Genomic DNA, 15,428 nt, shown 5'->3' with positions numbered 1-15,428 from the left:
GGCACACAGGGGCTCTCCAAACGCGACATGGTGTCCGCTAACAATTGGAGCTAATTTTCCATTCAAAAAGTCAAATGGCGCTCCTTCCCTTCCGAGCCCTGCCGAGTGCCCAAACAGTGGTTTAGCCCCACATATGAGGTATCGGCGTACTCGGGAGAATTTGCCCAACAAATTTTATGATCCATTTTATCCTATTGCCCATGTGAAAATGAAAAAATTGAGGCGAAAATAATTTTTTTGTGAAAAAAAAGTACTTTTTCATTTTTACGGATCAATTTGTGAAGCACCTGGGTGTTCAAAGTGCTCACTATGCATCTATATAAGTTCCTTGGGGCATCTAGTTTCCAAAATGGGGTCACTTGTGGGGGAGCTCCAATTTTTAGGCACACGGGGGCTCTCCAATCGTGACATGGTGTCCTCTAAAGAGTGGAGCCAATTTTTCATTCAAAAAGTCAAATGGCGCTCCTTCCCTTCCAAGCCCTGCCATGCGCCCAAACAGTGGTTTACCCCCACATATGAGGTATCAGCGTACTCAGGACAAATTGGACAACAACATTCGTGGTTCAGTTTCTCCTTTAACCATTGGGAAAATAAAAAAATTGTTGCTAAAAATAATTTTTGTGACTAAAAAGTTAAATGTTCATTTTTTCCTTCCATGTTGCTTCTGCTGCTGTGAAGCACTTGAAGGGTTAATAAACTTCTTGAATGCGGTTTTGAGTACCTTGAGGGGTGCAGTTTTTAGAATGGTGTCACTTTTGGGTATTTTCAGCCATATAGACCCCTCAAACTGACTTCAAATGTGAGGTGGTCCCTAAAAAAAATGGTTTTGTAAATTTCGTTGTAAAAATGAGAAATCGCTGGTCAAATTTTAACCCTTATAACTTCCTGTGCTGATGTAAAGTATACATGTGGGAAATTTTATTTATTAACTATTTTGTGTCACATAACTCTCTGGTTTAACAGAATCAAAATTCAAAATGTGAAAATTGTGAAATTTTAAAAATTTTCGCCAAATTTCCATTTTTATCACAAATAAACACAGAATTTATTGACCTAAATTTACCACTAACATGAAGCCCAATATGTCACGAAAAAACAATCTCAGAACTCTAGGATCCGTTGAAGCGTTCCTGAGTTATTACCTCATAAAGGGACACTGGTCAGAATTGCAAAAAACGGCAAGGTCTTTAAGGTCAAAATAGGCTGGGTCATGAAGGGGTTAACATTTTTTGGGGAAGACTGAGGTCATGACTATATATCTTGTTCAGCTGGAGCACCTTGTATAGATCATTTGTCATTTTGACATTATTAGATTATGGGGTCTCCCTCTTTGGGGCGTTGTGGGGGGCTTCTCAGCATTTTGATTGCCGTCATCTTATGGTACAAATATTTTTAACTTTTATATGGATCATTAGTAATTAAAATAAAATATGTTACTTATCTTTCATCGATGCTCCGCATTTTTTCCTTATTTACATTATTAATAAACTTGCAAAGGATAAAAATTAAAACATTTTAGATAAAAAACAGCTGAATAAGAAACCAATTTAAGCATTGTCAGATTTGCTGTGACTTAAACTCACTGCCATTTTTGTGAATGAAGTTTCCTGCGTTGTTTTTGAAAGCCTCATTTAAATAAATAGGGTAGATAGAAGAATTTTTGCAAGAAATCTCCAACATGTGGAAATTCTGTGGGGCTGTAAACACCCCTCACATTCAATTTTTAAAATTTCAAAACAATATTTTTAGTATGTAAAGAGAGTTTTGGATTGTTGTTATTAATATGTTTCTATCATTATAACATATGTTTTAAATTTGTCCTGTGATGAGATGTGACATTTTGTCAAGGCAAAAAAGTGTCAGGTTGAAACAGTTATTTTAAAGCCGTCTCCCATGACTCATCCATGATTAGTTATGTGAGGAGTACTGCTGCCACCTGCTGGAATTTGAGCAAAATACAGTTTCAGATGGAAAGTTTTAAAAAATATGAAAATGAAATAATCCTAGTGAGTTTAGGGAGAGATATTTTTTTAACCCTCCGTCACATACAATATTCGGACTAACAAGTTCACATACAATGTGCTTGTCAGGCGCCTGCTGGAAAAATACCTATAATATCTAATGTTTGCAATTTCAGTGCTCTAAAAGTGATCAGTGACCTTCATAGGGATGTAATAAAAGAGACTACACATAATCAGTTGCAAAAAAAACATTTACTTAACATAAAACTAATAACTATGAAATACAAACTTTTCAAAACTCCCGCCAAATAGTCCCCAGTTCGACTCTCTCAAAAAAATGTACAAAGAAAATTTTTGAACACAAACTTAATTTTAAGGTACCTTAAGTACTATTAAAAACATATTCAATCAGAAGGAGATGCTGAGGTTTCCCCAGAAAAGTCACACTTGCAGAGCAAATAGCAAGAATTACACACCATTTTTGCATGTGTCAGGCAAATTGCTTAATGACATTTGAGACATTCATAATTTGAAAGCCTTCTGGTTCCGCTTTCCGTTTGGCAGGTGGTGCATCTCCTTCTTTTGTGAGGTGGTGCAGATGGTGACTTTTCACCATCATCTTCTGGGCGGAACCTTTTGAGCTGAACTTGAAGGCGAGAGGGGATACCGATTGTTTTCACGCTTCTCCTGCGTAGCTCTCCAAGTACTAGTTCATGGGCCAATTTTTTCAGATACAATCGTCTACGGAGTGGTTCAAGCTTGTTTTCAAGATAAATTACTCGTGAATTTATACCACCCAAATTCAACATAGCAAAAAATATGACCATTGGCCAGCGTTTGATGTTTCTGCTGACGTTGAAAGTGGAGCACATCTGATCTGCTGTATCCACACCCCCTTTGGTGGCATTGTAAAATGTAATTATCTCCGGGTTTTTTTCTGCCCCAGTCCCAGGATCGATGGCAGCATCATCATGAAGTGTTGATAGAAGAAGTACGATTTTTTTGGCATGTGGTACATAGGAAACTAAAGCCTTTCCATTATGGAATGCAAACATACTGCTGTACTGTTGTCTCTCTTTCACACTTACAAACTGTGGCGGCAATTCCCTTTTGTTTTTTCTTACAGTTCCCACATATGACAGCTTCTGAATTTTCAGATAATCAATCAGATCACAACTTGTAAACCAATTGTCAGCTGTAATATTGCGACCCGATCCAAATAAGGGTTCAGCCAGTCTTTTTACAACATCAATGGGTTTGTTGCTCACACAGTAAGGACCTTCTGGTTGTTTTCCTGCATAAACTTCCAGGTTGTAAGTGTAGGTCTTACTGGCATCAACAAGGGCATAAATTTTTATTCCATATTTGTTTGGCTTTGATGGAATATATTGACGAAAGGCACATCTACCACGAAAACCAGGGAGCATTTCGTCAATAGTGAGATTCTCTCCAGGGTAATAACTTTGTTTACAGTTTACAACAAATCTTTGAAATATATCACGAATTGGAGCAAGTCGGTCATGTGTTTTGCGTTCGGTTCGGGTAGTTCTGTCGTCAAACCGAAGGCAACGAATTAGAATCTTGAATCTGTTTATGGACATAACAAGGCTAAATTTTTCAACTCCATCCCCATCTTTACCCCAAAGTTCCTCCAAACTTTGTCTATTTGCCCTATAAGCTCCTGCAAGGTACAGTAATCTAAAAAAAGCACGCAGTTCTATTTCATCTGTGGGCTTGATGGTTCTGTTGCAGATGTACTTGTCCTTTATAATGTCTATATATTGGTTGGTATATGTGACAATAGAGTCCAGAATGTCATCTGTAAATATACTGTTCCAGCATTCAATTGCAGTTTTTGCATTACGTGCAGTTCCTATTACTGCAGGAAGGTGAGTAATAATGTTTAAAGGTTCCCTACGTTTTTTCTGGAATGGCTTCTTGTTCCATTTAGTATTTTTATCTTTTCCAATATAATATGATCCAACTTCTTCATCCTCACCACTGTCACCATCTTGCTCTGTTTCAGAATCCAGGACACATTCTTCCACCTCATCATGAGAATCAATCTCACTTTCCTCTCCTAAATCCTCATTCAGTGTGAGGTCTCTATCATCTAACAGCATGTTTGTTACTTCCTCAACATCAAGTTGTTTGGATAAATTGTACATTTTCCTCTCCATTTCAGCAGATAATCTGAAGCAAGAGAAGGAATATGTTAGGGAACTACTGTATATGCCTGAGCAGCACACTTTCTTTTATAAAATCTCACTTATTTCTATGAAATATCCTCACATTTTGTGCTATACATTCATAAAACAAGCTAAATAAACTATTGTGATGAATAAAAACATAAAATACCAACCTTACTGAATGTGACGTATTCACATACAATGAGCCTGAGAGATCTGTGCAGCTATATCCTCTCCCCTGAAGCTCTGAAATCCAACTGTGATATCAGGTTTCACAGACCTTCAAGAGACAGGAGACTACCTGGAGGGAGGGGGTTTCCTCACAATCTGGTGAGGAAGGAGAAATGAAAGTAAAAGAGAAGCGCCTGTCAGATCAGTTGTATGTGACGGAGGGTTAAAGTCTCCAGGATGGGCAAGTATCTGATACCGAGAGGACACTATGGTATATTCCTAGATTTGTACAAGGGAGGGGTGGTTGTTTTATTTTTTGCATCAACTGAAGACATTAAGTTAGATTATACATTAGACTTTGATAGTATATTCTTCAGTGTCATTTAGGGAGTAAAGGTGCCTTTTAGAGAGGTTGAATAAGTGCTGAAAGACAGTGATCGTTAGACACTTGGCAGTTCATGTTATACATCGATCATACATTTTACATTAACAGTCCATGTAAACTAGTGTTTTGATAACTGTGTGTCTATATAGATAGATAGATAGAGAGATATGAATTTTTATATATATATATATATGTGTATGCAGTGTATATATATACATATATATATATATATATATATATGTATGTTGTGTAACAGAGGTGTAGCTTGGAGTTTGTTTCAGAGCTAACAAAACTTTCTGAGTGGGCCCCTATCCAGGTAATCCCGATTACAACTATGGTGGTGCCCACTGATAGTGGATGTGTAAGGGGATGGAAAACTTTTGCTGCTTTGCCTTTCCTCCTTAATATATCTCCTGATACCGCATGTTCTAGTGTAGTATAAGTTAGTGTGTATTTGCTGTAATATCATGGTACTGCTACATGATTCTATGCTTTAGCACTTATAAATGATGGTGCTGCTACACTAATGCGTGTATTACCATTCCCTGTAAAATGTATATATATTCTAATATGTTCTTATACGCTGTAAAGCATATATATTTGTACTCATTATTGGGAAAGTGTAGTAAACATGTTTGGCCACTAGATGGGGCTTATTATAGTGTACATAGCTCTCACCTAGTGCATAGGGCAGTACATAGTTAACTATAGGAGGGGCTGCTGTGTGGTAAGCTAGGGACATTTCCTGTTTTGAGGGAGTTGGGCTAGGGAGCTGAAGGAGCCCAGTTGGGCCACAGAGCCCTTACCATCCAGAGGGGTTAATGCCCTGGGGCCAACGCAGAGAAGGTCCTGAGTGCCCAAAGCATCCACATGGGCTCTAGGCCCAGGACACCATGGCAGCCAAGTAGCATTAAGAAAAGAGAACCCAGCCATTCAGAGTCATATAGGGACAGAAGAACAGTCTCTGGCAGCAGTGTTCTCAGCAGTGGGAAGCTTAGAAGAGAAAGTGGTCCAAATGTCGTACAGGGCGCAGATTGTTCATCATGTGGCAGGTCATTGCTTGGGCTGAAGCTCTAAGGTCCGGGGTGAAACGGACGAGTGAATTTTCAAACGTTAGTGAGTCTACACCAGGATGATGCTGCTGTACCGCCTAAGGTGTTATTACTCCGTAATGTATGTGAGGACATATCGTGGAATGCAGGGAATATACAGGATGTGAACTGTATGAATTTTAATGCTGAGATTGTTTCTGACAAGGATGTGCTGCAAAGTATGACAAGAAAAGTTACCCATTTTGAATTGCCTTTGGGCTGTGTGTCTGTTTATTTAGAAGCGACCGAAGGTAACTCTGAAGAGCAGAGGGAAAGTCCAGAAGGAGCAGAAGACGGGAACTCAAGTAAGCCCAGAGTGGGATGTCATTTTCATGTATTGGGAGACCAGGGCACTGACGTACCAGAGTGTTTGGCCATGACTACAGACCTGGTCCAGACCCTTAGGGTATGTGCACACGTATTCTGGAGGACTGCGGATTTTTCCGCTGCAGATTTGGAAAAACCGCAGTGCAAAACCACTGCGGTTTTTCCTGCGGATTTATTGCAGTTTTTACTGCGGATTTCGCTGCGGCTTTACACCTGCAGTTTTCTATTGGAGCAGGTGTAAAACCGCAGCAGAATCCGCACAAAGAATTGACATGCCTCGGAATGTAAACCGCTGCGTTTCCGCGTGTTTTTTTCTGCAGCATGTGCACTGCGGATTTCGTTTCCCATAGATTAACATGGTACTGTAAACTCATGAGAAACCGCTGTGGATCCGCAGCTGCGGAAATGCTCCGCAGCAAAATCCGCAGCGTGTGCACATACCCTTACAGATGTATGAGAACCTCAGCAGATTACTAAAAAAAATCTATGTAGAAAGACCAACACTGGTCCAGACCTTTATATTTGGCGTAACTGGACAGGGTGCGACTACCTCGGAGGAGCAGTGACGAAAAAAGATGATGATGATTTGTGTGCCACTGTTGTGACCAGAAAAAACAATGATGGAGATTCTGAGGAGTCTTTTGAAATACCTGAGATGACTAACAAACTGGACTTGTCTTATATTGTGAAAGAGACTGACACTGTGGTGGCCAAGATGGCGGCCATGAAGATGGCAGGAGATCAGGAAATAGCATTGAAGAAGAAGACGACAACAAAGACCCCCTCCTTTGTGGGCGTATCAGTACAGAGTTGGCGCCAAAGTGTTACTGACTGTCTGCCTTGGTCCGCCCTTGGTGGGTGCTGATAAAGAGAAGAAGGCCTCGCCCTCTTATATTAGATGCCAGCAAATGGGTGGAGTGGTCAGAGGCATGCCCATCGGAAAACGGGTGGGCTCAAGAGATGACTTTGAGTTCAGCTGCGCGGTCCCGTCATGTGCATCTGTACCAGCAGTGATGGAACACTTGTATGCCCGTGACTGCCGAGGAGTAGGCCAAATGGAGTGGAGATGGCGGCAGGAGACTGAAAGAAACCAGCCCGGCAAGCCATGGGAAGAACTCACTGAGTGCTCCACTTACCAGCTCTGTGTCGGCAGTATCCCGGGACCGGAGCCTTCATGGGTGGAGCCAGTGCCTTGTCGCCCTCCGCAGTCGGAACAGCAAGCGGAGCCAGTGACGCAACGTCAGGTGGAGAAAATCCATAGTCTGGAGTTAAGGCTGTTAGTTCAACGTGGACTGGATGTGACAGCCACCCAGAAGGAACCACGGCGGGAAGCTGAAGCTGAGCCAGAACTCAATTATGCAGCTGACGGGTGTGCAGATGCACAGGATCCAGAGTATGCTGGACGGGAGCGGCCGGTGTACAGGTGAGTGCACCTCAGCCACTGACCCGAGGGGTGGCTCACTCACGGCCCCCCACTGTGGAGGCTGTCGTCCGGCCACGGGTCCCTGGAGGGTGGTCCGAACTTCTTCCCTGTCCCGTGGGTTCCCAACCTGTATCCATTGCAGCCATGTCTGTGGGTGCCCCTCATTTTCCTTCATCAACGGAGGGCCCTTTTCCGACTCGCAGTCATGCTGCTTGGGTGGAAGATGTGATAAAGCGAAAGAAACAGAGAGAGAAGGAGGTCTGGTCAGCGCTGCGACAACTCAGGGGGGCACCTTGGCTGGCCGACGCACCTGGGGCTGGTTGGTTTACACCGACATAGAGCGGGGGTATGGATTCATCCAGGAAGAAGGGACTGACACTAAGGTCTCCGTTAATGCGGCATTAGTCAAGTTTGGCAAACCTCAAGAGGAGGGGGATCCAGTGTCGTTCTTCAAGGAGGACTGCCAACGGGGATATTATCCGGTTGCAGTCACCCTTTGCAGTGAGTATGACCTGGGGCTTTTTCCGGGCCCTGAGCAGGCGACGGCAACATCTACCACCCGGGCCACTACAACTCCTTGGCAAACCATGACCTCTGCGGCTGCAGAGTCATCCTCAACACGAAATCGGGCATGGGATTCAGCCACCAATGCAACGAGCCGGAATGTGCACCATTGATTGACCTTAATTCTGCTGCTAAAATAACAAAGAAAAAGTTGTGCACTTTGCACCTGAAAATATGGAACTATTCAGCGCTCCTGCGGGCGATAGAGCCCTGGAGCACCCCAAGAGATGGGTGTAGTTTGGCCAGACGGCCTAAGTACATGAACATTTTGTTTGTTTTTATTTTAGTTGCGGCTGTTGCACCCTTTCTGCTGGAAAGAAGGAACTGTCTCCCTTAACCTTGGACTATTCCTGGATTTAAAAAAAATGGCTGGACTCAATGAAACAGGACTGTGCGCTCCTTAAGGGAAGGGGGAGCCCATCTTCAGAATCTGCAGACCCAATACATGGGTCACACTTAGACAAATGTATGTGTGTGCTTAATCCCGCTTGGTGGGACTGTGCTCCCTTCAAGGGAAGGGGAGCTCACTCGTAAAGATTTCAGACCCCATGCATGGGTCAGGCTGTTTACTCATTGAATAAGACTGCATATTGTTGAACTGTGCCTGGAGAACTGCAGACCAGTAATTATGTTCTTGCAGCACAGACTATGCTGCGCCGTTTTGTGGACTTGGCTCATCGTGAGACACCCTTAATAATATTAGGACTACCTCATGTTGCCTCCCTGCGTGGAGTATAATTTGTAAAGAATAAAACTTTAAGCGGTATTTGGTCGGGGATGACCAAGTTAAAGGGAAGGGGGAATGTAAGGGGATGTAAAAATGTTGCTGCTTTGCCTTTCCTCCTAAATATATATCCCGATACCGCATGTTATAGTGTAGTATAAGTTAGTGTGTATTTGCTGTAATATTGTGGTACTGCTACATGATTCTATGTATTATCGCTTATAAATGATGGTGCTGCTACACTAATGCGTGTATTACCATTCCCTGTAAAATGTATATATATTCTAATATGTTCTTATACACTGTAATGCAGATATATCTGTACTCATTATAGGAAAAGTGGGGTAAACATGTTTGGCCACCAGATGGCGGTTATTATAGTGTACATAGCTCTCACCTAGTGCCTAGGACAGTAAATAGTTAACTACAGGAGGGGCTGCTGTGTGGTAAGCTAGGGGCATTTCCTGTTTTGAGGGAGTTGGGCTAGGGAGCTGAAGGAGCCCATGTGGGGCCAGAGAGCCCTTACCATCCAGAGGGCTAATGTCCTGGGGCCAACGCAGAGAAGGGCCTGAGCGTCCGGAGAGTCCACACGGGCTCTAGGCCCAGGACACTACAGCAGCCACGTAACATTAAGAAAGGAGAACCGAGCCATTCAGAGTCCTATAGTGACAGAAGGACAGTCTCTGGCAGCAGTGTTCTCAGCTGTGGAAAGCTTAGATGAGAAAGTGGTCCACAAGTTGTACAGGGCACAGATTGTTCATCATGTGGTAGGTCATTGCTTGGGCTGAAGCTCTAATGTCCGGGGTGAAATTAACAAGTGAATTTTCAAGCGTAGTGAGCCTACACCAGGATGATGTTGCTGTACCGCCTAAGGTGTTATTACCCCGTAATGTATGTGAGGACACAGCGTGGAGTGCAGGTAAAGTACAGGATGCGAACTGTATGAACTTTGATGCTGAGATTGTTTCTGACAAGGATGTGCTGCAAAGTATGACAAGCAAAGTTACCCGTTTTGAATTGCCTTTGGACTGTGTCAGTTTATTTTAAAGTGACTGAAGGTAACTCTGGAGAGCAGAGGGAAAGTCCAGAAGTCGCAGAAAACGGGAACACAAGTAAGCCCAGAATGGGATGTGATTTTCATGTTTTGGGAGACCAGGGCACTGACGTACCAGAGTGTTTGGCCATGACTACAGACCTAGTCCAGACCCTTACAGATGTATGATAACCTCAGCAGATTACTAAAAAAAATCTATATAGACCAACACTGATATTCCCGCCAAATGGTGACCATATAGTGACCATATATTGGCAGATGTCAGTCCTGCAGGACATGTGAGAAATTACAGTACAGTTACAGATAGCGGCTTACCTGACGTTCTTTCTGGTGGAGGTATTCATTTTTCCCATCTTTTCCATCTGGTCCAGACCGACATACCAACTGCTTACAGCCAGTACTCATCTCCAGAGATTACAACAAAGACACATATGACTTCTCACATTTCCAGGACCGTCCCCATTTGTTCCCAACCTGTTCCTTGTCCTGCTGATACTCCAATACTGAGCCACTGCTGCTTTATGTGCCCGTATTACTGCACCTACTGTGTGGTACTGTGTGCCCTCTAAATGGTAAAATAAACCTCTAAAATATCTTAATATATATATATATCACAAGATCTCCTTCTCTGCTCCCTTCTTATCTCCTCTTCCCATAGTCTCATACAAGATTTCTCTCATGCATCACCCCTACTCTGGAACTCTCTACCATGACATATCAGACTCTTCAAAAGGAACCTGAAGACCTACCTATTCCGACAAGCCTACAACTTGCAGTAACCACCGATCGACCAAACCGCTGCACGACCACTTCTACTCTCACCTATTGTAAGTTCACCCATCCCTTGTAGATTGTGAGCCCTTGTGGGCAGGGTCCTCTCTCCTTCTATACCAGTCGTGACTTGTATTGTTTAAGATTATTGTGCTTGTTTTTATTATGTATACCCCTCCTCACATGTAAAGCGCCATGGAATAAATGGCGCTATAATAATAAATAATAATGTCCTTTGCTCTAGAAAACAGTGACTACATTTTGCCCCTAGAAAGTAATAATGACGTCTTTGTACCCCTTTGACAGTCACAATAACCTGAGTGTCCCTATGACAATAAGTGCCCCCTATAAGACTTAACTTTTACTAATGTCTTGAGTTTCTCCCTGTACAGTTCCCCTGTACATTGAATGATGCTCTCCTATACACATTATAATGGCCTCACACTGTATATTGGCCCCACAATGCCATCCACATAGTATGATGGACCCCACACAAACCTTCACAGTGTATAATTGCTTGCATACAGTATAAAGGCTCCCATATAGCCCTCCAAATATTATAGTAGCCACACACCCTCTATGTAGTATAATGCACCCGATAGTCCTCAATATAGTATACTGCACTCCCCATAGTTCTCCATATAGTATACTACACTTCCCACAGTCCTCCATATAGTACACTGCACTCCTTTTAGTCCTCAATATAATATACTGCACTCCCCATAGTCCTCCATATAGTATGCTGGACTCCCCATAGTCCTCCTTATTGAATACTGCATTCCTCATAGTCCTCATATAGCATAATGCACTGCCCATAGTCCTCCATGCAGTATTCTAGCCATCACAGTGTTCTCATTAATCTAATATATAATTGCCTAGAATACTACTTCCTGCTAATGTCCGGAGCTAATGTCCGGAGCTAATGTCCGGAGCTAATGTCCGGAGATAAGTGACGTCAACAGTGTCCAGTGTCTGATTGGTTGCCGCCTGCTGCGAGCGACCAATCAGAAACGTGCCGTACTGTGACACACTCCGCCCGCCATTTTGGTGTGATTTTTGAATTTTTACCTCACAGCAAGTTTCTACTGCGTGGAGGCGGGCCCAGTGACGTTGCTCTTCAAGCTCCTGCCGAATTTCGTCAAAAAAATGATAATACCATTTACCAAAACTATATATATTTAGTTGTGAAGTGGTTCAGTGACATTTTCACACCAATTTTGAACTTTTGTTTGGTGTTTTCTCCATATACTGCCTATTATTCACTGACTGTTATACTGAGAGACTGCCGTTTATTAACCTCTTCTTTGCCACATTGGGTATATTGCTCTATTATTTGCCACATAAGGACATTGTCCATTATTGCCCAGCAATTTCTCTGCAACATAAACTGCCTATTTATTAATATCTGCATTCCTGCAAAGAACTATTGCCTATTATTAACTGGCTATTTTCCTACTACCTGACACTGCCTCTTATTAACCTGTTGTTTGCCACCACCACGCTTAAAGCTGTTTAGTTTAGCCAACATGAGCTCTAATAGTAAGGATACTAATGACACAGAGCCCAAAGCTGCTGATGGCGCACGTAAGATTAGGTCTGATAGAAAGTATACTAATAATGCAGAGCAAAAAGACGCCGATGCCGCACGTAAGCGCAAACAGCATGCTAACAAGAGTACAGAGGATAGATGCAAGCGCATGGACACTGTTAAGTATACTAATGACACAGAGTCCAAAGCTTATGATGGCGCACGTAAGATCAGGTCTGATATAAAGTATGGTAATGATGCAGAGCGAAAAGCCGCCGATGCCGCACGTAAGCGCAAACAGCGTGCTAAGTCTGATGTCTTTCATCCCTCCCCTCATAAGCATGTTCATGGATCCTGTGTAACTGTACCTTAAATAACAAGAATTGTCAAGAGCTGGTGAGTGCAGCCATTTTTTGTTCTTTCTTACTATTATTTATTAATTGTATTATTCTTACATTTGAATAAATAAAGTATATATGGATTCTAGACTCCCGATTCTTTAGAATCGGGCTGCCATCTAGTTAAAAATAATATAATACTAATCTCTCTTCATTCCCCCACTTCTCCAGTCTCTGCAGCAAGCATTCTGAGGCACCGCACACATCTCATCACAGCGGGCGCCATCTACTGACGTAATCACGCGTGCTGCACTGAGACGTCCGACACCGAGAGAGAATGATGGAGGAGGAGGGACGTCAGCTGATGCTCCCTCTCTCATCATTACTTTCAACTGAATCAGCATCCAGGATGCCGCTACAGTTGAACCTGCGGGTTACAGGGAGCCAAGTGCCAGCGCTGGTGGGCCCCTGAAAATGTGGGGTCTACAGTGACAGCACCCTCTGTCGCCCATCCCCGGTAGCTACTCTACTGTTGTGGTGCTAGAAAAAAGATGTCCACAATCACTAATTATTTCATTATTTCCAGTGAGGGCTGAATACTAAAAGAAATGTTATGCTACGGGCATCTGAACCACTTTTTTATGCATAAATGTTTATTTATAAAACCTAGCAAATTTTAAGGCGTACATGCAGTTTTGCATATGTTTAATCCCTTTCATCAGTGGTTAGCACTGTTGCTTTGCAGAACTAGAGTACTGGGTTCAAAGCCCACCAAGGACAACATCTGCAAAGAGTTTGAATGTTCTCCCTGTGTTAGCTTTGTTTTGTTTTTCTTGTTTTCTACCATATTCCAAAGACATACTGATAGGAAATTTATATTATGAGCCCCAATGGGGACAGTAATGACAATATCTGTATAGCACTGTTGAAAGCAATGGTGCTGTAAAAGGATACAGTTAGGGCCAGAAATATTTGGACATTGACACAATTTTCGCGAGTTGGGCTCTGCATGCCACCACATTGGATTTGAAATGAAACCTCTACAACAGAATTCAAGTGCAGATTGTAACGTTTAATTTGAAGGGTTGAACAAAAATATCTGATAGAAAATGTAGGAATTGTACACATTTCTTTACAAACACTCCACATTTTAGGAGGTCAAAAGAAATTGGACAAATAAACATAACCCAAACAAAATATTTTTATTTTCAATATTTTGTTGCAAATCCTTTGGAGGCAATCACTGCCTTAAGTCTGGAACCCATGGACATCACCAAACGCTGGGTTTCCTCCTTCTTAATGCTTTGCCAGGCCTTTACAGCTGCAGCCTTCAGGTCTTGCTTGTTTGTGTGTCAATCCGTCTTAAGTCTGGATTTGAGCAAGTGAAATGCATGCTCAATTTGGTTTAGATCTGGAGATTGACTTGGCCATTGCAGAATGTTCCACTTTTTGGCACTCATGAACTCCTGGGTAGCTTTGGATGTATGCTTGGGGTCATTGTCCATCTGTACTATGAAGCGCCGTCCAATCAACTTTGCAGCATTTGGCTGAATCTGGGCTGAAAGTATATCCCGGTACACTTCAGAATTCATCCGGCTACTCTTGTCTGCTCTTATGTCATCAATAAACACAAGTGACCCAGTGCCATTGAAAGCCATGCATGCCCATGCCATCACGTTGCCTCCACCATGTTTTACAGAGGATGTGGTGTGCCTTGGATCATGTGCCGTTCCCTTTCTTCTCCAAACTTTTTTCTTCCCATCATTCTGGTACAGGTTGATCTTTGTCTCATCTGTCCATAGAATACTTTTCCAGAACTGAGCTGGCTTCTTGAGGTGTTTTTCTGCAAATTTAACTCTGGCCTGTCTATTTTTGGTATTGATGAATGGTTTGCATCTAGATGTGAACCCTTTGTATTTACTGTCATGGAGTCTTCTCTTTACTGTTGACTTAGAGACAGATACACCTACTTCACTGAGAGTGTTCTGGACTTCAGTTGATGTTGTGAACGGGTTCTTCTTCACCAAATTAAGTATGCGGCGATCATCCACCACTGTTGTCATCCGTGGACGCCCAGGCCTTTTTGAGTTCCCAAGCTCACCAGTCAATTCCTTTTTTTCTCAGAATGTACCCAACTGTTGATTTTGCTACTCCAAGCATGTCTGCTATCTCTCTGATGGATTTTTTCTTTTTTTTCAGCCTCAGGATGTTCTGCTTCACCTCAATTGAGAGTTCCTTTGACCGCATGTTGTCTGCTCACAGCAACAGCTTCCAAATGCAAAACCACACACCTGGAATCCACCCCTGACCTTTTAACTACTTCATTGATTACAGGTTAACGAGGGAGACGCCTTCAGAGTTAATTGCAGCCCTTAGAGTCCATTGTCCAATTACTTTTGGTCCCTTGAAAATGAGGACGCTATGCATTACGGAGCTATGATTCCTAAACCCTTTCTCCGATTTGGATGTGGAAACTATCATATTGCAGCTGGGAGTGTGCACTTTCAGCCCATATTATATATATAATTGTATTTCTGAACATGTTTTTGTAAACAGCTAAAATAACAAAACTTGTGTCACTGTCCAAATATTTCTGGCCCTAACTGTAGGTTCACAGGGGCGTATATTCTTTTAACCAAGAGAATCGGGTTAATTATGCTAATCACACTAAATCAAATTTTCTCTATCTTCTCATCTGAGAAAATCAGATCACACTATGATGATACTATGATCAAACTCTAATCAGAGTGTGATTAACATAACAGACCCGATTATCGCGGATGAAAGAATATACACTGGTGTGACCCTAGCCTTACCTGCTCCTATCAGCAGTTTAGAGAAATGTTATCCCTGAGAGTGAACTTTTTTCTTACAGGAAAAAGACAAAATAAATTGAGAAATG

This window comes from Ranitomeya imitator, chromosome 6, assembly GCF_032444005.1.
Source record: "Ranitomeya imitator isolate aRanImi1 chromosome 6, aRanImi1.pri, whole genome shotgun sequence".
Classification (NCBI taxonomy): Eukaryota; Metazoa; Chordata; class Amphibia; order Anura; family Dendrobatidae; genus Ranitomeya; species Ranitomeya imitator.
The sequence above is the reverse complement of the archived record's forward strand: the minus strand, read 5'-3'. Positions refer to the sequence as shown.